The sequence below is a fragment of the Protopterus annectens genome, chromosome 9.part0 (genome assembly GCF_019279795.1).
Source record: "Protopterus annectens isolate FY-2018-M chromosome 9.part0, PAN1.0, whole genome shotgun sequence".
Lineage (NCBI taxonomy): Eukaryota > Metazoa > Chordata > Ceratodontiformes > Protopteridae > Protopterus > Protopterus annectens.
Window position 1 is genome coordinate 619,331,174 of NC_056743.1, and position 27,200 is coordinate 619,358,373.

The window sequence follows — 27,200 nt, forward strand, 5'->3', positions numbered from 1 at the left end:
TTTGCAGTCTGCTTTGATCTTCCCTGTGGAGTCACAACCCATTAGATCCACACATGCACATTATTCCATTATTTGCTGCAGCTGTGTCCTCAAGCACCTGTATTGCGTAGCTGCTCTGAACATCCAAGGAAGATTTACCTCCTCACTATACAATGTATCTACCTCCCACCCATTACTCGGTCAGGTAACACAATAACTGTTCCACATTCTCTAATCCTTCACCCATTCCATATATGTAACAATTGCTAATCCTCATTTCTGTGCCCCCCCACTTGTGTAAGTGATGACAATTATGCCCTGCCTACACTGCTTTGATACATGGCTTAGGCAATATCTGATGCATGATATACCTAGAGAATGTGCAATATTGCACAGGCTGTGTGCACTACTGCATGCATCGCTTTTACTCTTTGCTCCCTTCTTGCCCACAGCTGCAAACCAAACACCACCTCATTGCCAGTGCCACATTGGATTGTGAACCCCTCAGCCTCATATGGGATACCCATGTAGATGGTTTCTCTTACTATTCCTTGGCAGGTACCACCTCCGTTCTGTATCTGGTTTGCCTGGTCCTCTGATGGTGAGCCCCCCCGTGTCATAGCTCTCCGAACACTACCATATTGTACAGCATTGCACAGGCAACAAATACATTGCTTATCATATCTGGAACATACAATAATGCATCACTGGAGAAATCTAGGCAAAAGAAGTGGGCTTTCAACAATGCAAAAATATAATTCATAATGTTTCTGGTTTGTGATAGTGTGGAGTTGTATGAAATCTCAGGCATCCTCTGTGGGTTACTTATCTTTGTCATGATCCATGGCTCTAAGCTATGTCCAGTATCACCAGTATGATATCCTTTCCCCAAACTTTCCTAAACAAATAACTGATGTGGGTAAGACATGTGCCGGATGTGGAATATGTGGGACCTGCCCAGAAGGCACACAGACACATTATAAATAATACTTCATGCACTACATACCACCTAGCATCTGATGGAGTAGAACCCTTCTAAATGGCTTAACAGTAGATGTGGTCCAGGTGGCACGATGATAGTAATGTGGGTTCAGTCAATGGCCCTTAGAACCTCCGGGAAATAGTCTATTTCATAGAATGCCTGCATATTGGTCATTCGGTCCTCTACAGTTTGTGGTAACCAAATGTGATCGTCCTCAAAACAACATCTGGTACAGTATTCATGAGGGAAATGCCTGTAAAACACCCACTATGTTAATTCTTGTACACTGGTAGGTCCCTGTAGCAAGGATGGCCAGTGCAATACATATTATAGTGTCCACAAGAATTTGTATTTCGTGCAACCCATTGGATTTCTTATGAAGATTGCACATCTCCAAGCTTCCATATGGTGTCTCTGTCCACAAGATAGCATTGGATTATGTCCCCATTGTAGAGGTGAAGGTAGATAAGATGCAGCTGGGTCCATCTGTGATTCATAGAGTAATGGTGCATGTTATCATGAACATGCTCTTAAGAAATGTTATTCCTTGCATCTTAATGCAGTCCGTCTCTTTATTTACCAAGAAATGGTAATGTATAAACTTGTTGCCTTAAGAATCTCCTTGAACTATTTTTATACATTTCTGAATCACGTCATCATGTTGGACGGATACCCTCAATTGCTCTCATTTAGATGCTATTGTGGTCCTTTGCATAAGACTTGCATTATTTTTTAGGTTGTGCAATCACACTATGTTGTCTCTGAATTTGTACAACCTTGCATGTCACTACACTATTTCATATAACTTGTGCTATACTTGTTTTTGAATGCCACCGTGTATTTGTATAACACCAAAAGTACTAAGGACCAACACAGAGATGGAAACAGGATGTGTTTTATTCATGATTTACATAAACAACTATGAGGATTTTTCACACGCACTGTTATATGACACTAAAGTATTACTAAATGATATATAAGTGAAAATGTTGCAGTAAGATGTCAGTAATATATAAAGACAAAAATGAAAAAGTTCAAGTTGTATAAATGTGATGCAGGGTAAACACAGCATTATGCAGCAGAGTAGATGAAAATATTTAAACAGATTTGGATTTAAAAAAAAAGCTGTATATGACAGCTAAGACCAGTATTTAACTTCCTACAGATGGCAATTTTTCATGCTTTCGGCAAAGGCTGTTTTCTGTAAAGGCAGATGGAAATTAAAAAGCATGAAGCAAAAACTAGAATCAAATGCTAGCTCAAAATTCAATGAAACTAGGACAGACATGTATGCTTTATTAACTAAATCACAATGTGAACAGAAAAGTTTGGAAAATGTTAAAGTGTCATCTAAGGTAAAGAGGAGTGAATGATCTACCCCTATAGTGCTGGCACTTTAGAAAAGTAAACAAGGGGTGTTCAAATACTGGGGACTTTCAAAGTCACTGTCAGTCTAATATCAAAGAATGTCCAGAATCTTTCCCATAAAAGGAAGGAACGGTTACATCTCTGATAGGCAGAACATTTTTCTGAAATTACGATAACAAAGACATGAAAGAAAATTCAAAATAAAATGATTTCTAGTATGCTTACAAAGAATTGTTATAGTGTAACATATTGGAAGGATGACAGATTTTGCTGTTTGACAACAAATGATGGACTATGCACTTCAACTAATTTCTAATGTGCAACAGTGCCAAGATGCTATTTTTGTGATAGGAACAATGAGGAACACCTAGATAACTTACAGAAGGTCCTCGTTAATGTGCATGAGCAGGCAAATACAAGTATGGCTTTTTCTAGAGTTTGTGGGCATTTGGGCATGTGACTGACAATGATGAACTGTGCAAATCAAAAGACAATATGTACTGCAGACATTTAGGCCACAGAACCTATTACAGCTGAGGTCTTAACTAGAACTTGTAAGTAATTATAGGATCATAGGAAGTTACTAGGCTATTGGCCCTGAGGTCCTTATAAGCCTAGCCAAGAGTTTAGCCCATGCACAGACAAATCAGCACCTGATGCCCCTGTCCGGCAGGGACACGGGCGGAATCCCAGGGATGTATTTTCTATTTCCATCCAGTTATCCAGGTTGTGTTTGAAAAGGGGTAAAGAGGTACTCTGCTTGATGTGGAGAGGGAGTCTATTCCATAGATAGGGGAGTCTCTAGGACACAAATATATCCTGCCAGCAGGTCCTATTGATGTCACAGACCAGGTTGAGGTCGTGTGTGTGGGTTATCTGAGTGGAGCTTGACTTGCGGATATGCAGCAGTCCCATCAAGGCAAGGTCTGAGATCGCCTTGTATGCCAGACAGAGGTCACCTTTGAGGAGTCTGCATGAAACAGAGTAGAGGGATAGAGCTTTTAGCCTATCTGTGTATGGTAGATTTTTGAGGCCCTGGATTCTCCTGATGAGGAACCTCTGTGGTCTCTCCAGCTGCTGCATGTGCTTTGTGAGGTACATGCCAAATGGGGCATTGTACTCAATAATGGGCCTTATAAGGGAAGAAAAAAGGGATGTTATGACCTCCTTGTCCCTAGATGAGATACTCTTACTTATGAGGTGGGCTATGTAGAAAGCTTTCTGTACAATGGAAGCAACATGGTCATCAAAAGTCAGGCTGCTATCAATCTGGGTGCCCAAATCCCTTACAACTGACTGCATGCTTAGAACATTGTTATTAATGTGATAATTTATGGGGACATCTCTCTCCCCAAAGGCGATGATGTTGCATTTTTTGTATTCAGCTTGAGGCCATGTTTCTGGCACCAGTCATTTGTTTGGGTGAGACCCTCTTGGAGGATGTCCACGTCACTAGGGGAATTGATGACAGCTCCCAACTTGCAGTCATCTGCAAACTTGGTCACCCATAGCCCACTGGTTTTGGCCTGTACCTCAGAAAAGTATATCCCAGATAACAGAGGCCCCAATACCGAACCCTGGGGTACACCTCTCGACATGGGTCTACTGCTTGACTTGGCTTCCCTTATTTTGATTAGGTGGGTTCTATCAATGAGACAGTTGGCTACCCATCTGGTAACATACGGATTGATGCCTAGTTGAGAGAGTTTATCTATTATGCCCAAGTGGGAAATAGTGTCAAAGGCTTTGGCCAGGTCAAGGTAGACAGTATGCACTGTCTTCCCCTCATCCATGGCTTTGGTGACTGTCTCAAAAAAGTCGACCACATTTAACAGACATGACCTCCCCTTAATGAAGCCAAACTGTGTGGGATCGAGTGTTTGGAGGTTGCCAATGTCCTTGTTAATGAGGTCCATGATAATCCGTACCATGGCTTTGCAGATCAGACTAGTTAGGCTGATGGGTCTGTAATTTCCCGGATCAGTGGATGCTCCACCTTTGTGTAAAGGGATGACAGTGGCTGTCCTCCACTCAGCTGGAACAAAACTGGTACTCAGGCTTTGGCTGAATAGGGCGCCTAATGGTGCTGCAAGTTCCTGCCTGAGTTCATATAGGATGCAGCCTGGGATGTTATCAGGTCCCATGGACATTGTAAGTTTTGCCTTTGAGAGATCAGTGATGATCTGATCCCTAGATATAAGGTGAAGGTGGCAGGTACTGAGAATGTCCTGATTTACTGATGGGGAGGACAGAGGGGTGAACATTTCGCTGAATCTGTCAGCCAACAAGTTTGCTATATCTAGGCCATTTGTATATGTGGTGTCTTTGACCACCAGTTCTGAACAGATCTGAGTGCTACCTTTGAGATTATGGACATATGTGAAGAAGGTCTTATGATTGTCTCTAGTAGATGTGGCCAATATGAACTAGAAGTTTGCTTTGGAGGATTTCACTAGTGGTTTTATTTGCCTGTTTAGGCTAAGGAGAGATTGCTTCCAACTGGGCACCTGCTCTTCTTGGTCCTAGACAGCAATTTTTTTTTCTTTTGTTATAGAGTTTATTTATTGCAGATGTCCACCAGACAAGTTTAGTCTTCCTTGCGGAGGATGATTTAGTCCTGTCAGGTATTCCTGATTCCCTGCATCTATATAAATGTTCATATAGTAATTTGGTATAGTTTTGGATACTGGTGCCAGTTCCTAGAGAGGGTGAGGGGGCTGTGAAGCTGTTTATACCATCCCTCAGGAGGCTGTAATCAGCTTTGGAGAAGTTTTTTTGATTGATCCTAACTAGAGGGGGGTCAGGGGAGATGGTGACTTCGAATGTGACCGTTTTATGGTCGGATCTTACAAGGGAGTATGATACTGCAGGGATGCTGCAGTGGTTATTCATGTTGGTTAATACCAAGTCCAAGATATTATCACCTCTTGTGGGGGTATAAACTAGCTGTACCAAAGCATTTGCATTGACAAAATACAGGAATCTCTGGGCATTTGTGTTCTGACAAGAGTGGTTCTTCCAGTCTATGTTTGGATAGTTAAAGTCACCCAGGATCAGGGTAAAGGTTTGAATCTTGATAGATTCGAAGAGGTCTAGATAGGCAGTTTGGGCATCTTGGGTCAGATTTGGGGGCCGGTAGCTAGCTATGATTTGTATAGGGGTCTTGTCAGTAGTTAACTGCACCTGAAGTGTCTCCTGTGTATCATACTGTTTGACCAGCCTGGAGGTGTGTATGTCTTTAATATATATTGAAACTCCGTCTCCTTTGGCTTTACTACCTACAGTTTAGGGTCTGAATGTATGATAAGATGAGTAACCAGATAAGGCTGGGGTGCTCTCCACAGCTTTGAACCAGGTTTCTGTTACTGCACAGATGTCAGCATTTTCCAGGGTTATGAATGCTTGCAATGAGTGCAGTTTCATGTTTAGACTCCTAGCATTTAGCAGCATGACATTTAATTTGTGTTTTCTTGAAATTTTTATGCTGGTAGTTTTAAATCACTTTTCCCAAAAAAAGCCACTATAGGGGAGGCAAGAGCCTTTGCCAGAATGCTGACGCTCAAGTGAGATAGATGCAGGTCATCTCTGGCAAAGCATCATGGACTTTCGATCATATCTTCCCAGGCTGTCAGGTACTGGATCCCCCTGGAATGACACCAGAAACTAACCCAATTGTTAAAGTCAATCGTTTTCTGTTTGTATTTAGGCATCATTCTGGGTGATGGTAGAATGCTGCTTAAGGCTAGGAACATACCTGCCTGGGACACATATTCAGTGAATTCAATCATGTCTGTCTTCATATAGTCCAGGGAGGTAAGTCTCAAGTCATTCACACCAACATGGACTATGACAGAGTCATAACAGTACCTGTTGTTGAGAAACTTGAGTGTGCGTGTGATATGGAGGAATCTGGCCCCTGACAGACAACTAACCGTGACTTTCTCCTTATCCAGCCTGGTGAGAGGCACATCTGTGTGTCTCACAATGGAGTCACCTATGACTAATACATTGGATTTGTGGTTAAATCTTAGTGGTTGTGAGACACAGGTGTGTGAACTATGTGTGGTATGTGGTGTGGAGGGCTGTGGAAATCGCGTGTGTTTATGACTGGGAGATTTTTGCCTCAGAGGTCTCTTTTGTTTGGGTACATTTTTGTTGAGGACCTCCACATATGTGGATGTGTGTTGTGTAGGTGTGGGTGGTGTTTGAGGTGTAGTGATTGTGTTGACAACCTTCTCAGTCTTAGATATACTGGCTTGTGAGGGAGAGAGCTTGGACTCTAGGTTCCTAATATAATTGCATTTCTCGCAAATTGTATTCCTAGGTGGCAGTAGTAGGTGGTTGTCTGTGTATGTAAGGCAGATGCTACAGTCTCAGGATGCCCATATCAAACAGACTGGCAGGAGAAACTGTAGGAAATTGTCCATCCATATTTTTCAGAATCTGAGAGAGGAGGCAAGGGAGAGCTAAGGGGTTAGCCTAAAGCCCAAGTGCTTAAACCAAAACTAAGAGGCTTAGAATAACACAATTAAAACAGGCTATAAACAAGCAGTAACAAATGCAACAGAAAAGATGCAATTGAACCAATAGTATTAAATTGACAATTGACACTCAGTTTAATAACATGGGCTTGTGTATAATAACACTACTGTTTTAACTTGTCATAAATGATATACACTATATTGAACATCAAGGGGAAGCATAATGATTTTCTCATATAAGTAAATGTGCATAACAAGTCATATAATTGCTTTAACTTGAATTGTGGTTTTATAACCCATCTTGACCATACATAATACTTAAGCTGTTACCAAGGTAACTAATGTCTTATACATGACATCAAACTGACAAAGTTGTTCAAGTGAAACAATAAAAGCCTGAACCAGGAATGTCTCAGAATATAACAATCACATTCTGAACAAATAGTATTAAATTGACAATAATCACTCAGTTTAACCTTTGCTTATTATATAAAATAGAATGTTGCCATTTAAATCTAAAAACTTTCAGTATATGCCATAAAATGGCAATTTATGAATATGGAATGGGAACATGTAATCATTAATCACAATAAGTGTGTGTGTTGTTTTTAACCTATAGTTTCACTCATTTTATAATAAGAAATGATAGATATGAAAATCCTTATGTGTATGAAATGGGGGGAAGAGGGATGCACTGATAATTAAAATGCACTAACTTTCATCAATGTTCACATTAAACAAACTTGATGCTTTAAGTAAGTTAACAACAAACAAAGTGATTACTTAAATGCTGGCAAAGAATGAAATATAACTTCTGCTATATCCAGTAAAATACATTGTATTATAAACATTAGGTATAAATATTATTACCATCTATTTATATTAAGTAATATGTTTTGAAAGACTTCATCAGTAAGGGTGAATATGTTAAATAACTGTGTGCTATAATCTTTTACTGACATTTTATATATGATACATCCTAGTTTACTATGATTAAATTGCTTATCATTTATCTTTCATGTAAATATGAATTGCATATACAATAAGTAGACATTTATATTGTTTTAGAATTCTGTCTAATCTACAATAGTACTATATCTTGTGTGAGATTTTTGATAAAGCTGGATTGGAAATGTTGCATGTAATGGTAGGGGAATATGAACTGAAAGCACAAACATTAATGAATGAGCTAGACACTTTAAACAATGAGTTAACATCTAGTACTAATTTTAGTGCTTTTAAACCAAACTATGACAAGGTTTTTGATAATGTTGATGTTTTTTGTGAAAAGATTCTTAACAGAAAACTAAGAAAATTAGAACGTGATCTCATCGAATACAGGGATGGCCTTGCCTACCCTAGCCCCAATGGTTACAATAAAACTTCTTCCAAAAACAACACCACAAACACAGATAGGGCTAGTGACACATATGACAGACAAGAGGAACCCCTTAGAAGAAGTGAAAGGCTAGCAGAGAAGAACAGAAGGGGTACTAACAACCAGGATTTTCAACAGAACCCGGCCAGACCGGGGTTTGGGACAGAGACAAAGACAGGCACCGAGGTCTTGGAATTTTGTTCACTAACAAACCACCATACACCAACTACCCTAACATCCCTGGATGATGCTATAACTGACCAAGCCCCAAATCTGGGTTTACACAATCAAAACCCTACTAATATTGAGGGTGACTGCACTATTTTAAGGAGAAACAACTTTGCCATATACAATTACACGGACATGAACCTTCCTACAAATGCTTTTGATATTTTCACCGAGGGCTACATTTTGTCCCAACTAAACCCATGAATTTAACACAAGCTTTGATAGATTTAAAATGTTTACCAGAGCTTTAAACTTAAATTTGATTTTTAAAGGGCAAACACTTAATGCAGCAGGCCCAACGCTACAAGTCTCTTTAACCCCCACTACACCCAATAATCCTCTTTTTGAAAAGTTAGTGGAGAATGACTTCAGGAAAGTATATAATAATCAAGAAATTCTACTTCATCCAAATTTTTCTGAACAAGAAATGAATTTTATTGAACACTTGCATGAAGAAAAATCAGGGTCATGAAACCTGATAAAGGAGGGGAATTGTCCTTATGTTCTCAGAGGACTACGGCCCACATGCACACTATGTTGCAGAATGAGATCAATATAGCCTTTGCTGAGATTAAGTACTATCTTAGTGACCTTCTATTACAACAGGCCATCAATGAAAAGGTCTACAACTACTTACATGTGGAAAAGCCCAGAATACCAGTCATCTTTGGGATACCTAAAACCCACAAAGGAATAAATCCACTACAATTCCGGCCGATTGTATCAGGAGCAGGTGGAGTGACTGAGCCCCTGGGAAAATTTATTGATTACATGACCAAAGAATACACGTCTTTATTGTCCCACGTCTGCAAGGATTCTTGGCACTTCCTTCGGGACATTCCCACCTCTTGCTACTCCCCAGACACCTTAATGGTCACAGTGGACATCAAAGATCTGTTTTCCAGCATCCCTCATCAAAAAGGTTTGGAATGGTTTGCCCAATTTCTAGGCCAGAAGACAACCCTTAGTAACAAAATGTCCAACTTGCTTGCGAAATGATGGAGATGGTTTTGTCCAACAACTTAATCTTTTTAATGGTGAATTATACCGCAAACGCAAGGGTTGCCATGGGGGGGCATTGTGCATCCTTTCGCAAATGTAGTATTGCACATGTGGGAGCATACATTCGTTTTAATACCCCCATGGAAAGATCACATTCTGTTCTACAGACGTTATTTGGATGACATCTGTATTTTATGGTCTGGCTCTGAAGGGAACCTATCTGAATTCCTTACACAGATCAATTCAACAACCTACAATTCACACACACAGTGGATCAGCACGAACTTCATTATCTGGACATTACTCTTTACAAGGACTACAATCAGAAAACTTTCCATTCCAAACTACATCGCAAGGCAACATTTTCTAACTCCTTGCTACACTAGTGCCCACCCACCATATCAAAAGAGGGGATCATTAAGGGCAGCTCATCAGAGCAAGTAGAATATGCAGTACGGAGAAAGATTTTGATTCTGAGGTGGAATTTTGAAAAACCTTTTCTTGGAGAGAGGTTACCCTCTGGAACTATTTCTAACTCTAGCAGCAGAGGTAAAATCTGCACGACATTCCCTCTACAAACCAATACTAGGGGGGGGGTTTGTACCAGTGACCAACAATACACAAAACAAGGATACTGTTCACACTAACAGTTTGCACACATATACTCATCAAATTCCTATGAATTGAAGAAACAATCTTACATCACTGGTTTAACCTTTTGAAGAACTAAAGGACTACATACCACCTAAACCCAGTTTTGTGGCTAATTTAAAGGAATTATTTGAAAGAAATCAAAGAAAAAAGATGAAGGTAAAACAACCAAGGCTGGGCACATTCAAATGTGGTGCCTGTGCCCAATGTCATGCCATATCCAAAGAAACAGCACCATACCTCCCGTCTAGGAACTACAAGATACACCCCACTGGATTTTACACCTGTGCCTCTAGAGGGATGTGCACCAACTGTCAAAGTTTCTATGTGGGCAAAACTGAGAGGGAATTAAGCATCTTTATGACATGACCAGGAAGAAGGAAACCAAACTCACTCTCCTGCCCAGAACCCAAAATCCAGTTTCTAGTTCTGGAACAGGTTGAGCCAGATGCAAGAGGTGGTGACTGGGAATCCACCTTGGGCTACCGTGAACTATTATGGCAGTTGAGACTGAATGCAGGAAGCCACCAGGTCTGAATGGGATGATCAGCATTAAACCGTCCCTTCATACCACAGCATCCCCACACAGCATATTAAATTATTGAACATCCACGGTTATAAATCAAATTCTATATGAAATGTTATATGGATGGGCATTAAAAATATCTCACGATATTTTATTGCATGTTTTTATCAGTGTAAAGTAATAATGAAAAAAAAAAAAAAAAAAAATTTAACAATTCACTGACAATCTAAACACATCTTTAAGCATATTCTTTAACAATCTACAACCCCAATCAGACTTCAGACTTTTATGTTCTGAAACCTAGGAAACTGGCATTTTAAAATGTTTTTATGGTTAGTCATTTTATTTAAGTGCATATGTTATTGCAAACATTTCATTTTTGAGTTGATATAATGACTAACTTTTTTAACACCCAACTCTAAAGCACCACACCTTAGTACTAGATTTACTAATTAATTAATTGTATAATTGCCAGGCTATTTAATGGAGGTTACTGCACACTGCAATTTGTTTTCACTTGATAAAGCTCAGGATTGCCTGAGCGAAAGCGCTTGTGTGATTTTATCTGTGACTTTTGGAATACTTCAGAAATAAAAATACAGCCTTGTGGACTTTAGCAGAGTTCTGGTTCCTTTCTTCAAGGTCGTGGATTATTCTTTGCTTGTCTTTGGTTTTTTGTGCAGTACTATATCTGTTTATATTATCAAAATAATATAAATATTGCTTATTCCTATTACAAATATTCTCCATATGATAATTCAATTTATGGAGCTCAGATGTTCTAGATTGTCAAGGTATGAGTGATTTTCATTCCATGGCTAGTGCGGATCTTAGTTTTGTTAACATTTATTAATTTAAATTTGTTAGTTTGCAAAAACATTTTTAGTATGCCTGACCAAACCATTACTTTATTGGTAAACACTCAAAGTATAAAACTGATAATTTCCTTTAAAAGCTCAAACATATACTTTATAGTTATCAGAGAAAAATTTTTAATAGTCACAATAAAACAAAAAAAATACATAGTCTAAATAACCTAAGATGGATTTAACTTTATCTTTAAATACCAATGGCTTAAACAATCCTAGCAAGAGATCAAATCTAATGAAATATTTAAAACTGAACAAAGCACAAATTATCTTCCTTATAAGACAAAGACAAAAGGGGTAACAATTTTATGGAAAACAAATGCGATTAACCCAGAAATCATTTATAAGTATGAAGATAAAGAAGGCCTTATGGCATTAGTAATAGATAAATATAATAACAGAATATTGATCCTAGCCAATCTATACTGATTCCCAGGCATTGGAACAGGAACTGTTAAAAAACACTGGGATTTCATTTCGAATAATTATAAAGGCAACTTAATATTAGGAGGAGATTTTAACTGTATATTTGATATTTCTGAAACTATGAATAAAAGACCGCTGTGTACATCTGTGTACATCTGCTGTATCAAAAGCTTTAAACAAGTGGGTAGAATCATTTCATCTTGTAGATACTTTCAAATTTAAAGAAAATAAAACTTTGTTGTTTTCCCATCAAGATCACAGATTTGGTACCCAAACTAGAATAGATAAAATACTTACTAGCTATGAGTTACACTCTAAAATCATTAATTTCTCAATCACTCCCTGCCCCTTCTCAGACCAGAATTCATTGATACTAAAAGTTCAAAATGGGTACAAACCATTAATCTTTAACTCCAGAATCTCAGCATATATAACTAAAATTAAAGAGTTCAAACCCTGGTTATTAAATGAATTACAGTTCTTCTTAGATATTAATTACACCACAGAGATAAATAAAATAATGATATGGGACTCATTAATAACTTACATATATGGTAAAACCCTAACTTGGTATAAAAAACAAAATCAGAGAATGGGTTCTGAATTATTAGATCTACAATCCAAACTTTTTTCAGTAAAAGCTGAAAAAAATCCAAATCATTTGGAGATGAAAAAGAAAGAAGAAGTATTAAACAATAAATGCAACAAAATTCTAACACATAAAACTAGTTTAGGTTTTGAAAAACTAAAAATGAATACCTTGGCTACTTCTCCCAAATATCTACATAATTTATCCACATGAATCAAAATACAATCAAAGGCTAATAACATTAAAAGTATCTTCCATGAAAAGAAATGGAAAAATGTCTCAGATATAGGTGACATTCTTGATGCATATAGAAATCACTATATGGAACACTTCCAAAAAGTAAATATACATATTGATTAATTTAATCTAGATGAAAAATGTTATAATATAAAAAAGAAACGAAAAATTAAAACTAGATCTGCAAGCACCCATATCCTACAAAGAAATTACAGATACAATAAAAGAGGGTAAAAATAATAAAGCACCAGATATAGATGGCATAATTATGGAAATATATAACATTTTTCCTTCAAAGATACTATCCCCCTTCCATAAAACTCTATTAGAAATAGACCTATATCATTATTAAATAATGACTATAAGATATTTATGAAAATATTAACTAACAGAATGAAAATACCACTATCCAAAACAATAAATAATGATCAAACTTGATTTATATATCATAGACACACACATGACAATATTAAAAGGATAATTTCTCTTATAGATTATGTTAATAAAGAAAATAAAGAAACACTCATAATTGGCTTAGATATAGAGAAATCCCTTGATTCCCTAAATTGGGACTATTTATTCAAAATCCTAATACTATTTAAATTTTCTGCATCCTTTGTTCATCTCCTAAAATATATATATATATATATATATATATATATATATATATATATATATATATATATATATATATATATATATATATATATATACAAATAATTTTGCATATGTCAAGTTAGGTCATTTTACCTTTGAATCTATGCATATAACAAAAGGCACTAAACAAGGATGTCCCATGTCACTGATTCTATTTCTTCTGGCTATTGAAATATTGGCAGATTCAATTCGTAACAATATAAAAATCAAAGAAATAGATGATTATGAACAATACAATTCTAAAGTAATGCCATTTGCTGATGATATATTACTAACATTATCTAATACAAAAGAGTCATTAGAAGAATTAGATATATTAATTGAGAAATTTCACATTACTTCAGGACTCCATTTCAATAAATCAAAATCAAAATTTGTATTTTTAAATAAAAAAAGAACTGCAGACTAAGGAGGATCACATCATAGGGAAACAATAATCTTCCTTAAAATATCTAGGAATTGAGTTATGCAAGGATAATAATGAGTTAGCCTCAAAAAAACTACAATAATATCATCAATACAATTAAAATCACTTTGGAAAAATGGACCAAAATAATATTAACATTTGAAGATAGACTACAGTTAGTAAAAATGGTTTTACTGCCCAATATCCTATATATAGCACTGGCAATAAAACTGTTACCAGAAAGGAATATACTTAAAGAAATAAATTCATGCTTAATAACATTTTTATGGTTTTCCAAAAGAAACAGAATAGCTTTAATACATCATATCAGACCATGGAAACAGGGAGGGTTAAACTTTCTTGATATAGAAACATATATAAAAGCATCAATATCTATGGCAATCTCAGATTGAATAAGTCCAAATTACTCTGCAAATTGGAAAGAATTACTAACTGTAATATCAATAAATGAATTTGATTTACAAATAAAATTTCAAACAACAGATAAAAACAATTTGCCATGGCACATATATATATATATATATATATATATATATATATATATATATATATATATATATATATATATATATATTAGTATGCAGTATAACATAACTAAATCCACTAAAACTTGTATGATTATTTTTTACATTGACTCATTTAGAAAAATTATTAATGCAAATATAGATTTAAAAAGCTGGGTTGATCTTTTAACACCATTTATAGTCACAAAGAACTTTCCACATAAAATATATAGAGAAATTATTAATTCCTGGGAACAGAAAGGATTTGTTTATTGGCTCCAATGTATCAAAAAACTAAACGTTTAGGTATGCAAAAAATAAAGACAACATACAAAATTCCACAAAAGGACTGGCTTACTTTACAGAGTACTCCATCATATTCACAATATTTAAGTAGAATAATTAACAATTCTTCATTTAAAAAATACCTAAATTTACAAAATACATATATGAAATCATATATAATGACTTTGACATGGGAAACAGTATTTCAAAATTTTACAAAATATTGATAAACTATAAAACAACACCCAAAACCTCATATTGGAAATATATAAAAAAATGACACTCAATACAGTTAACTGAAGATATTAAAACAAATATCTTATTATCGATAAAATATACATCCTTTACACAATACTGGAAAGATTTTAATTGGAAATGCTTGCACAGAGCATTCTTAACCCTATATAGAATCAGTAAAATTAGTTCTTCCATAAAAGGAATATATTGGAGATGTGAGCAAGTACACAATGCAGATTGGCACTACATTTCTTTGATTGTGTTAAAATTCAGCCCTTTTGGAATGGTATTAATAACTTTCTACAAGCTGTATTTAATGAATCATTTTATTTAACTAAAGCTCTTGTATTATTAAATGTGAATGGAGGTCTTCATTTGAATAGGTCAAACATGTATCTAGTATGGACTATACTTGCAATTTTAAGGAAATGTATAAAAAGAAGATGGAATACAAACACAATACCAACTTTGGAAGACTTCTACAGCCTAGTAAAGACCACAAAATTATTGGAAATTAAAATTAAAGAACTAAGAATTTATCCAAAGCCATTTATCAACAACCCTTGGGGAAAAGTCTTATTTTTGATTGACACTATACAATAATTGATCAGACACTCTGATAATGGATTGGACATACTTATAAAGTAACTGTATACATTAAGATCTGTGTGTCAGGCTAATGTAAATAGTGTACATAGTTATTTAAGATGTTTTGTATAAATACTATGGAATTCATTCAAATGTATTTGAAAAATAAAAGAATATTGAGAAAAAAAAAAAAAGAAAAGATGCAATTGAGCAATTCAGAAAACAAGCCACAGCAAGTAGAAGAAAGAGCAAAATGAAGTAATGGAGCAGAAGGATGAAACACAAATACAGTAAAAGAAGCTGAATAAAGAGTTTTTTTTAGTAAAGTGAAAAGGGACAGAAGGGAAACAGAAGAAAATTCAAGATTAAGGAACTAAGGGGTCTGACCTTCCCAAATGATCTCTGTATTAGGTAGAATGAGCTAATGCGATGGGACTGGGAGGAGTCCCCTTATCAAATTTAGAGTAGGGGTGGGCAACGGCAAAAGCCACAAACTATACAAAAATTCAACCACAGATCAGCAATTATATAAATGGAGACACAGAAAGCAATTCAGTCAAACAAATAAATAAAAACAGTGCAGTAAACTAGTGCAGAACTGTTACACAAATAAATAAAAAAAAACACTGTACTACTGATAAGCAAATAAATACAATCAGTGCAGTCTTGATAAGAAACACTAAACAATTACATAAAGTGCAAAAATATACTTATGTAGCTCTGTAATTGTTTAAAAAGTACTCTCCGTCAGGCATAAATGGACTTCAGCAAGATAAGTTCTTCTGCAGAATCTCTTAGTAGCTTTTTTTTATGCCCATATGACACACATTGCTGAGCCAAGAAGACTCATAACAAAGGTTTTATTATTACCAGGGACATTTCCTGAACTTCAGAAAACATACACACTTTATTCTGTTACCTAAGCATAGTCCAAAACACATGAATTCCTGCAGACCTAGCTTACAAATCTTTTGATTTGACAACCATCTGAGACAGAGCCTTTCCCAAACTCTGCCCAGCTACATGGAACAGACTGAAAATGAAGTTAGAAATGAGCAGATCTTAGCAACTTTCAAAACCTGAGTTAAAAACAGACACATGCACACACACACACACACACACACACACACACACACACACACACACACACACACACACACACACACACACACACACACACACACACACACACACACACAGAAATGCCATTTAGCCAGGTCTGAGGAGTAAAAAGACCAAATCTGCATGGTTTAAGGAGTAAAGAAATTCGACCAGAAAAAAAGTCCACAGTTATTGTGCATTGCCAGCCATAGCTAATTGTTCTTAGTCCAACAAAAGGTGCATCTGTGATTGATGACTGTAAACAGAATATGATGCAGGTCTCAGTTCCTGGAGAGGGGCAGTCGTGGAATGGAGAAAATAACAGAGAATATAATGTAACAAACAGCATGGTAACAGAGGTTGATTGTTAGGACTGAGTGTCTTGTCACAAGCCCAAGGAACCAAACACCATAGGGACAGCAAATATAAACTACACATCAGATGCTGCACAGTTATGCATGTTAAATGTTGCTTTACAAAGAAAAACAGGAACATCCTGAAACTGTTTCATCTACATCTGCAAGCTGTAAAAGGATGTTCTAAGGAGAATAACATGCTGCACTTTGATTTTGCAGTTAAGAAACTGTATGTATGTTAAGTAAACTTAGCAAGTGGCTTAAAAAATAATTCTAGACATATCATATTCCAGAGTGCTGAATATTTTACATTAAAAATACCCGGGAACATCAAAAGTGAAGTGATTTGTCTGTTTGTTATAGTGACTTGCTACCAAGCAACACATTGAAGACTTTGCAAAATCTGCAGCAGATGTTAATGATATGAACTTACATAATTTTCAGCATCCTCAGCAGTGACAGCAGGCATGTACTCTGTAACTATATAGTGGCATGTACTTCATAGGTCCAGCTAGGGTCTTACTGTTCATAATCCAAGTGGATGGGCAGTTAATGTGTTTAGAATTCATCTATATGCAGTCAGCAACAACTGAAAATATACTATCAGTGTTAATAAGGATGTTTTTACAAATGGCTCGAATGAACAATTTGCAGTGAGAACTGTCCATGGTTGAATGGTATTACATACTCTGCATCTATTATAAAATAATCAGCAACAAATGCACAGGATGGAACACGAGGGGCAAGATTAAAAAAAAAGTTAATCAAATGACTCTCTACAAAAAGTCCATCAACACAAGATGGTTAATTTTCCTGTTGGTCATCATAATGACATAAACACAACTCTGATGAGTTTTACTACAGGTTAGAAAGTACTGACAGTAGACTGCAAAGCAAGCAAATGGGCCAACAAAAATGCATGCCCAAAGGTACACTATCAATGTATGACATAGGTTTAGGAAGATAAGTACCCCCATGAAGAATGTTCAAAGAATTGGACAACCTGTGGCCATTTACTAGACATTTGAGTGTACTTGAATAAGATAATAAAAGTGGCTCCAGTTGCTCCTATCCTGTGTAGTAACAGAGAAGATCTTAACAACAAGCCAGATCAGTAGTAGAAGGCTAAATAATGAACGCCATATCCAAAAAAAGTTGACCAACAAATTTTATACCTCAAGAGGGATACCATACCACAGCACTGAACATGGTCAGTTCCATAATGTGATGGCCAGACAGTTTTATATCCCTAGAAGAATGAATGACCTGAGCAAAAAGAGATGGATGAGCAAATCACTGAGTTATAGACAGGATGCTCCCCCCACCCAACAAACACAGAATGATATTGGTAAACCTGTTACCATGAGTAAAATATGCATTGGCATTAACTTCTGGTTTCTGTGTACATGTTAACATTTCACTATGAATTTACCCTGGAATACATAATTTTTATTTATTTATTTTATTTATTTGACATTTATTTACCATGAAAGCCCTACAGGGATAATATCCCATTTCAGCACAGGCCCAAGAAGAAAAGCTCCATAAATGCAATCTTGATGAGACATAAACAAGAGCTCCCTTATTAGATGTTTCTAAAATATTTAGGGCAGGTCTGGTTGATAGTCTCTGATGTTCCTCATTTCAAGTGTGCTACAATTAAAAGGACAGACATACCTGAAATTGACGGATAAACACAATAACTCTGCTTAGGAAATGACTAGCAGGAATACTACAAACCTTACACTTCCATCTGAGAATCCAGTTTTATATTATGAACTTTTTTAGATTTTTCAATCCTACAAACTAGAGAGAGAGAAAAAAATCTTTGGGTAATGAAATGCTGATATACAGTTGCGCATTCAAAGGAAGAATTATTGTTACAAAGTTAATACTATGCTTTAACAACCGAAGATCTTGTAAGCAGTGTTCATAGGTGCATTTGCATACAGCATAAGTACTTATAGATTTAATGCATACAGTTAAATTGTTTTCACATGTTTTAGCTGGCCTAGTTTGCACATTGCTTGCCTTAATATAACCTGCCAATGGGAAAAAGGGGCTGTGTGTGGATGGATGGTAATAATGAGATGTGTAAAAGCCTTACTGCAATTAAAACTCCTCTAACATACTAGATGTTGACTGAGATGTAATATTAGTGCTTATTAAGAAAAGAAACCTATGAAACAGGAAAAGAAGAAGATGGAAGAACCCCACCCCATGAGTCCTTGTTAAGAAATGTAACCATGAATGTATTAATCATCCAGGGCACTATTCCAGTACAAAACAAACCTCAGTTGTTCTTTCTCAGTGATGTAAGCATGAACTATATGAATATGTGAATGTAGATATACACACACATACATCCACAAATACAAAGAGACAGAGAGAGAGAGAGAGAGAGAGAGATAAAGAAAGAGAGAGAAAAGCTCTTAACAAAACAGAAAGGTAAATGACAAATATTTAAATGGAAATGCCAAAAGCACCAGAGCTTAGTGAGTAGTAAAGAAGTATAAAACCATGGTTAGATCATTTGAAAATGTGCTCGTGTAGGTGTTTAAAACATCCGTTCATGCACAAATGACAATCAGCAAACAGAAAAAGCTCTGACTAGACTGCAATATGAGAGCAGGTCATTGTACTAGCTCCTTGTGCATTTAGCTAATGGTTCATTTTACGGATCATTTTAAAACCTCTGTTTCTCCTAACTGTACTGTAATTTGCTATACATAAGGAGATATTGCATAAAATATGGGATGGATGTTTTAGTAGGGATTGCTATATTGTTATTTTCGACAAGTAAATGTATATTTAACTCAAGCTTCTGCCACTTGGCAATGAAAAGTTCATTTAACTGATAGATGAAGCAATTAGTCATGCATTTTAAGATAAAGCACTGCAGTTCATTCTCCACCTGCTCATTGTCTGCTCCCCTGCATTATGTAAACTACTGAGTAAAACAATACATTCCCTTGATTTTTACAGTGTGAAGAGTTTTTTTTAACTGTAGGAGTAATTACAGGTAGCAATATCAAGTGCCGCATAGGTTAGTCCTTAATGAATAAGTAATGCTACTTCACTATTGTGAAGCTGTTGTGGAAGCAGCAAATGATTACTCATTTCCCAGATGAACAGCAGTATTTCCCAGGTGAATATCAGTCATCCCTCAGCAATATAGAGGGTAATAGCTATCATAAGGATGATTCTGCATAGTTCTGAACTGTTCCAAATGATACATTTCTTGAAGAAGGGTTACATTTTGTGGAACTGTTTTCATATTTTACCACGGTATTTCACTCCTTGCCATACATGAATATCTAATTTATTTCTGAGGCTATAGTTTTATCTCAGTATAGTTTTACTAAAAAAGTTGTTTATATATTTTTCTCTTATAGAAGATGTCATTTTATCTCCTTTAACAAAAGTTACTTTTGTTGGAGCTATCTGTTTCCTGTAGCTACAGACTTCTTTTAGTGCAGTAACGTACAATGCCCTGGCCAACAAAATGAGGACCCCAGTAAGTCTCTGACCTGTGTCAGTCTAACGTCTCTGGTGTTACCACATAATCCTTTATTCCTACTTGAGAAGTATGTGCGGCAAGTTTTCACACCCTTTATTAAGCACATGGTAAGGTGCAGTGTGCTCTTTTGTTCTATAATTAGACAGAAAATCACCTTGTCATAGAGTGTGTGTGTGTTGGGGGGGTGTTACAGTGAATAACACAGCACAGCAGCCTTCCCTAAGGGGTTGTTAATTCCGCATACAAGAAATCAGAGTAAGACAGACTCACTTTTATGTGGCTGTGGTTGTGAGGTAGTGTCATGAGGGCACGTTATAGAGTAGTAACTGCTTAAGAAACTCTATGGAAGAATCAGGTGTTATAAGGCATATTTAGATGGAAGCAATGTGGTCAAAACTTTTGTTAAAGACGTGGGGGAATGAGTTTCATGAGCTCTGAGAGAGGAGCTGAAGAACAGGTAAGAAGGAATAACTAAATTACAAGAGGTAATTAACAGAATAAGACAGAAAACTGTGAGGTGAAGTTAATGTTTTTTAATGCCAGATGTCTTGGTGAAAATGAGACAGCTGCATATTATACTAACTTCAGAAAGTATGTGTTTAATATAAGCAATAATAATAGCCTAAACAAAGAAAGATAAGGCTGGGATATGGTAAGTTTTTTCAACATCATCTTTACTGCATATAAGTGTTGTAGAAACAATAACATACAATCTTCTATAAAAAGAATCAAAAGTATTGAAATACTGCAGATAGGGTATTGTAATACATGTATTCAGAATATACAAAGGTGCAAGAAGAGAAATGTAGGTAACGGGGAAGGTAACAATGTCTATGAAGGCAAGGAAGGTTGAGGTTTTTGGCAGTGAGACGTTAAGAAGAAATAGTGCCAATGGCTGATAGTATGGTGTACAGGTCATAGGTCATCAGTTATTGCAAAAAGTGATGATGTGCAAGTAAAAAGAGAAAAGCCACATTCATGGGGAGGTTAATTTTCCAACAGTATACTGGGGATTGCTGATATCTAGTGTTAGGAGAAAAAAGTAGAAGCATTGGTAAACACTGGTATTGAGTAGAGTTTGTGATCGCCTACCAAGAATGGAAAATGCAGCTGAGATGATTTTGAGTGAGATGGAAGTTGGGTTTACCATTCCTACAGCAATACAGACTGCAAAACAGTGACTGGGTATTTCAAGAAGGTAGATTTCTGTTTGCTGGAGGTACTGAGCTGAAGATAATGGTTCAGAAGGCCAGATGTCTAGCTAAAAGAAAAAAAAAAACTTGAGCTGGCTACATGCTGGACATGTTCAGGGAGGTCTCGATAATGCAGGTATGTTTAAAAAAAACAACAGCAACTTGGGCAGTGACAGTCAAAGTCTGGGATATAGTGACACTAGATTCTAGAAGTACAGTAGAGACAGGAGGGAGTCAAATTAGCAATTACTTAAGTTATTATTGCATTATCTACTTTTTTTGAAAAAAATACCACTTCTTATAATTAAGCTTATTATTATATGTTATGTGATTTCTGCTGGATCTATTGCTTTCTGCTATTTCTTTCAGTGTTACATTTTTGACAGGGGACAGCCCTTAAAAGGGTCATCAGACAAGTGTGCTTACTCAGTTAACAAATGCAAAAAATAAATAAATAAATAAATAAACAAAGCTGCTAATGCTGGTGTCTGTAGGCTTCAGACTGGGATTAAATACTGGCCTTGGCAATTAAATTGAATACTGTCCAGATCTGGCCTTTGTGATACAACCAAAAATTATTTGTCAAAACAAAACTGATTTTGAATATTTTTTCCCAAAAACTGCATGTCTAAAACTACAAGCTGCAAACTTAGTATGAAATTACGGAACTCACACAGTGCACTTATGATGTGGTGACTTTTTTGTCATGGTAAATCCAATATCTGAAGTGCAACATGATCTGTAGTGTTCCCTTACAACTGTGTTGGCACTAAATTATGAAAAAGATTAAGATACTGCTTTTGAAAGTAGAAAAATAGCTACTGAGTGGATCACTTTCCCCATTACAGCTGTAAGTGACTCAAAAATAGCATGTTGCTTTAAATATGTAGCATATGACTTATATAATACCAAATCTCACAAAAGATTAGAGCTACTTTTTCAGTCAAAGTACCCTTAACCACCTGAAAGACAAATACAAGAGACCAAAAACATTATAGTCCCTGGCACCATAGGCACCAAAAACATTACAGACCCTACCATGACAAGCAACAACTCCAGCTGCTAATCCTCATAGTGATAGGACCAAAAACATTACAGTCCCTAGCAACATAGCCATCAAAACATTACAGTTCCTAGCGCCATAGGCAACAAAAACATTACAGTCTCTAGCACTACAAGTCCCAAATCCAATAGCTGATCCTCATAGCATCAGGACCAAAACATTACCATCCATAGCAGCACAGGCACCAAAAACATTACTGTCCCAAGCACCACAAGCACCATCTCCAGCAGCTAATCATCATAGCATCAGGAACAAAAACATTACAGTCCATAGCACCATAAGCACCAACTCCAGCTGCAAATCCGCATAGCAAGAGCACCAAAAGCATTACTGTCCCTAGCACTACAAGCACCAACATCAGCTGCTGATCCTCATAGGATCAGGACAAAAGCATTACTGTCCCTAGCACCACAAGCACCAGCATCAGCTGCTGATCCCCATAGGATCAAGACAAAAACATTACTGTACCTAGCACCACAAGCACCAATATCAGCTGCTGATCCTCATAGGATCAGGACAAAAACATTGCTGTCCCTAGCTCCACAGGCACCAAAAACATTACATTCCCTAGCACCATGAGCATCATATCCAGCTTCAAATCCTCACAACATCAGGATAAAAAAACATTACAGTCCCTAGCACCATAGGTACCAAAATCATTACTGTCCCTAGCACCATAGGCACCAAAAACATTACAGTCCCGAGCACCACAAGCACCAAAATAAATTACTATTCCTAGCACCACAGGCAACAAAAATATTACTGTCCCTAGCACCACAGGTACCAAAACATTACAGTCCCTAGTACCACAGGCACCAAAAACATTACAGTCCTTAGCACCACAGGCACCAACTCCAGCTGCTGATCCTCATAGTATCAGGACCAAAAACATTACTGTCTCTAGCACCATAGGCATGAAGAACATTACAGTCCCTAGCGCTACAGGCACCAAAAACATTATAGTCCCTAGCATTATGAGCATCATCTCCAGCTTCTAATCCTCACGGCATCAGGACTAAAAACATTACAGTCCCTAGAACCATAGGCACCAAAAACATTACATTCCCTAGCACCACAAGCACTACCTCCAGCTGCAAATCCTCATGGCTTGAGCACCAAAAAGATTGCAGTCCCTAGCACCACAGGCACCAAAAACATTACAGTCCCTAGCACCACTAGCACCAACTCCAGCTGCAAATCCGCATAGCAAGAGCACCAAAAACATTACAGTCCCTAGCACCACAAGCACCAACATCAGGTGCTGATCCTCATAGGATCAGGATAAAAACATTACTGTCCCTAGCACCACAAGCACCAACATCAGCTGCTGATCCTCATAAGATCAGGACAAAAACATTACTGCCCCTAGCTCCACAGGCACCAAAAACATTACTGTCCCTAACACCACAGGTATCAAATATATTAGAGTCCCTAGCACCGCAGGTACAAAAAATATTACAGTCCCTAGCACCACAGGCACGAACTGCAGCAGTTCACTTATAGGAGGGGGCCCATTTTAAAAGGTTTATTAGAAAGTCAAAGAGATGAACGTAAATTTATGGGTGGGATAAGAAAATGTGGGTACTGCCACCAATGCAAACACATTAAAGTAGGGAATAAGTGTACCATTAGAGATAAGAGCTATATAGTAAAAGGGAAAGTTGATTGCAATTCCCAAGGTGTGGTTTATGTGGCACTCTGTGAACATTGTCCATCTTTCTATATTGGAAAAATCAAAAGAAAACTAAAACAGAGGATTTACAAGCACCAATATAATATTCAGAAACGTACAACTACAAATGCCCTGGCTAGGCATATATTAGATAATCCTATACATAAATTTGCCTTTACAATCATACAACAGGTAGAACATAGTAAGAGAGGAGTTGAAATTAGAAGAGAGTGAGCTCATGTGGCAAATTCGTACATTTGCACACTTACCCCGGGGCTGAACGAATCTGTCACTATAAAATGCATTTTGAAATTAAAGGCATTAATTAGGTAGATAATAGATACATATGTATAATAGTTTTTGTGATGGTCATATTTATTTAAAATCTGCATGCCTATGAATGTACAGCATTCTTTGTCCACTTGTTTTGCACCATTTTTTGGTATTTTTATGGCATGTTTATGGTATTATTATCACTATTTCAAACATTTTAGAATTTCTTATATATTTTAAATATTGTGTAGAGAGCATATTATTTTTATATATATATTTATATATTTTTATATTATAAAATTAGGAATGATTTTAGAAGAAAACCTTACTCATATGTGTTGTTTTAGTCAATGTACCTTTAAATGTGAATTGTTTTAAGTAATTGCTTAATTGGACATTATATATAAAGTCTGTTTTGCATTGTTGAGTTGTCTGAAGAAGTTGGGGTATTGACCTCAATGAAAGTGCTAACATTAAAGGATTGTGTGTGAAGTAACAACAGTAAGCTTGCCTTTGTGTTTGTATTACTGTCCCTAGCACCATAGGCATGAAGAACATTACAGTCCCTAGCACCACAGGAACCAAAAACATTACAGTCCCTAGCACCATGAGCATCATCTCCAGCTTCTAATCCACATGGCATCAGGACCAAAAACATTACAGTCCCTAGAACCATAGGCACCAAAAACATTACATTCCCTAGCACCACAAGCACCATCTCCAGCTGCAAATCCTCATGGCATGAGCACCAAAAAGATTACAGTCCCTAGCAGTACAGGCACCAAAAACATTACAGTCCATAGCACCATGAGTATCATCTCCAGCTTATAATCCTCACAGCATCAGGACCAAAACATTACTGTCCCTAGCACCACAGGCACCAAAAACATTACAGTCCCTAGCACCACAGGCACCATCTCCAGCTGCTAATCCTCATAGTGTCCAGACCAAAACATTACAGTCCCTAACACCACAGGCACCAACACATTACTGTCCCTAGCACCACAGGTATCAAAAACATTAGAGTCCCTAGAACCACAGGAACCAAAAATAGTACAGTCCCTAGTACCACAGGTGCAAAAAATATTAGCCCCTAGCTCTACAGGCACCAACGCCAGCTGTTAATCCTCATAGCATCAGGACCAAAAGCATTACTGTCTATAGCACCACAGGCACCAAAAACATTACAGTCCCTAGCACCACAGGCACCAACTCCAGCTGCTGATCCTCATAGCATCAGAGCCAAAAAATACTGTTCCTAGCACCACAGGCTCCAAAAATATTACTGACCCTAGAACCACAGGTAGCAGAAACATTACAGTCCCTAGCACCACAGGCACCAAAACATTACAGCTCTAGCACTACAGGCACCAAAACATTACTGTCTCTAGCACCACAGGTATTAAAATCATTAGAGTCCCTAGCACCACAGGAACCAAAAATAGTACAGTCCCTGGTACCACAAGCATTAAAATATTACAGTCCCTAGCACCACAGGCACCAACTCCAGCTGCTGATCCTCATAGCATCAGAGCCAAAAAGATACTGCCCCTAGCACCACAGGCTCCAAAACATTACTGATCCTAGAACCACAGGTACCAGAAACATTACAGTCCCTAGCACCACAGGCACCAAAAACATTACAGTCACTAGCACCACAGGCACCAAATCCAGCTGCTGATCCTCATAGCATCAGGACCAAAAACATTACTGTTTCTAGCACCACATGTATCAAAAGCATTTATGTCCCTAGCACACAGTAACCAAAAATATTACAGTCGCTAGCACCACAGGTACTAAAAATTTTACAGTCTCTAGCACCACAGGCACCAATTTCAGCTGCAAATCCTCATAGCATCAGGAACAAAAACCAATGCTGTCTATAGCACCACAGGCACCAAAAACTTTACAGTCCCTAGCACTACAGGCACCAACTCCAGCTGCTGATTCTCATAGCATCAGGACCAAAAACATTACTATCCCTAGCAACATAGGCTCCAAAAATATTACCATCCCTAGCACAACAAGCACCAACTCTAGCTGCTAATCCTCATAGCATCAGGACCACAAACATTACTGTCCCTAGCACTATAGGCACCAAAAATATTACAGTCTCTAGCATCATGAGCATCATCTCCGGTTGCTAATCCTCATAGCATCAGAACCAAAAACATTACTGTCCCTAGCACTATAGGCACCAAAACATTATAGTCCCTAGCACCACAAGCACCAACTCCAGCTGCTAATCCTTGTAGTGTAAAGACCAAAAACATTACAGTCCCTAGCACCATAGGCACCAAAAACATCACTGTCCCTAGCACCATAGGCACCAAAAACATTAAAGTCCCTAGCACCCCAAGCACCATCTCTAACTGCTAATCCTCATAGCGTGAGCACCAAAAATAATACAGTCCATAGCACCACAAGCACCAAAACATTACAGTCACTAGCACCATAAGCACCAAAAATATTACAGTTCCTAGCACCACAAGCACCAAAAGCATTACAGTCCTTAGCACCACAGGCACCAAAAACATTACAGTCCTTAGCACCAAAGGCACCAACTCCAGCTGCTCATCCTCATAGCATCAGGGCCAAAACATTACTGT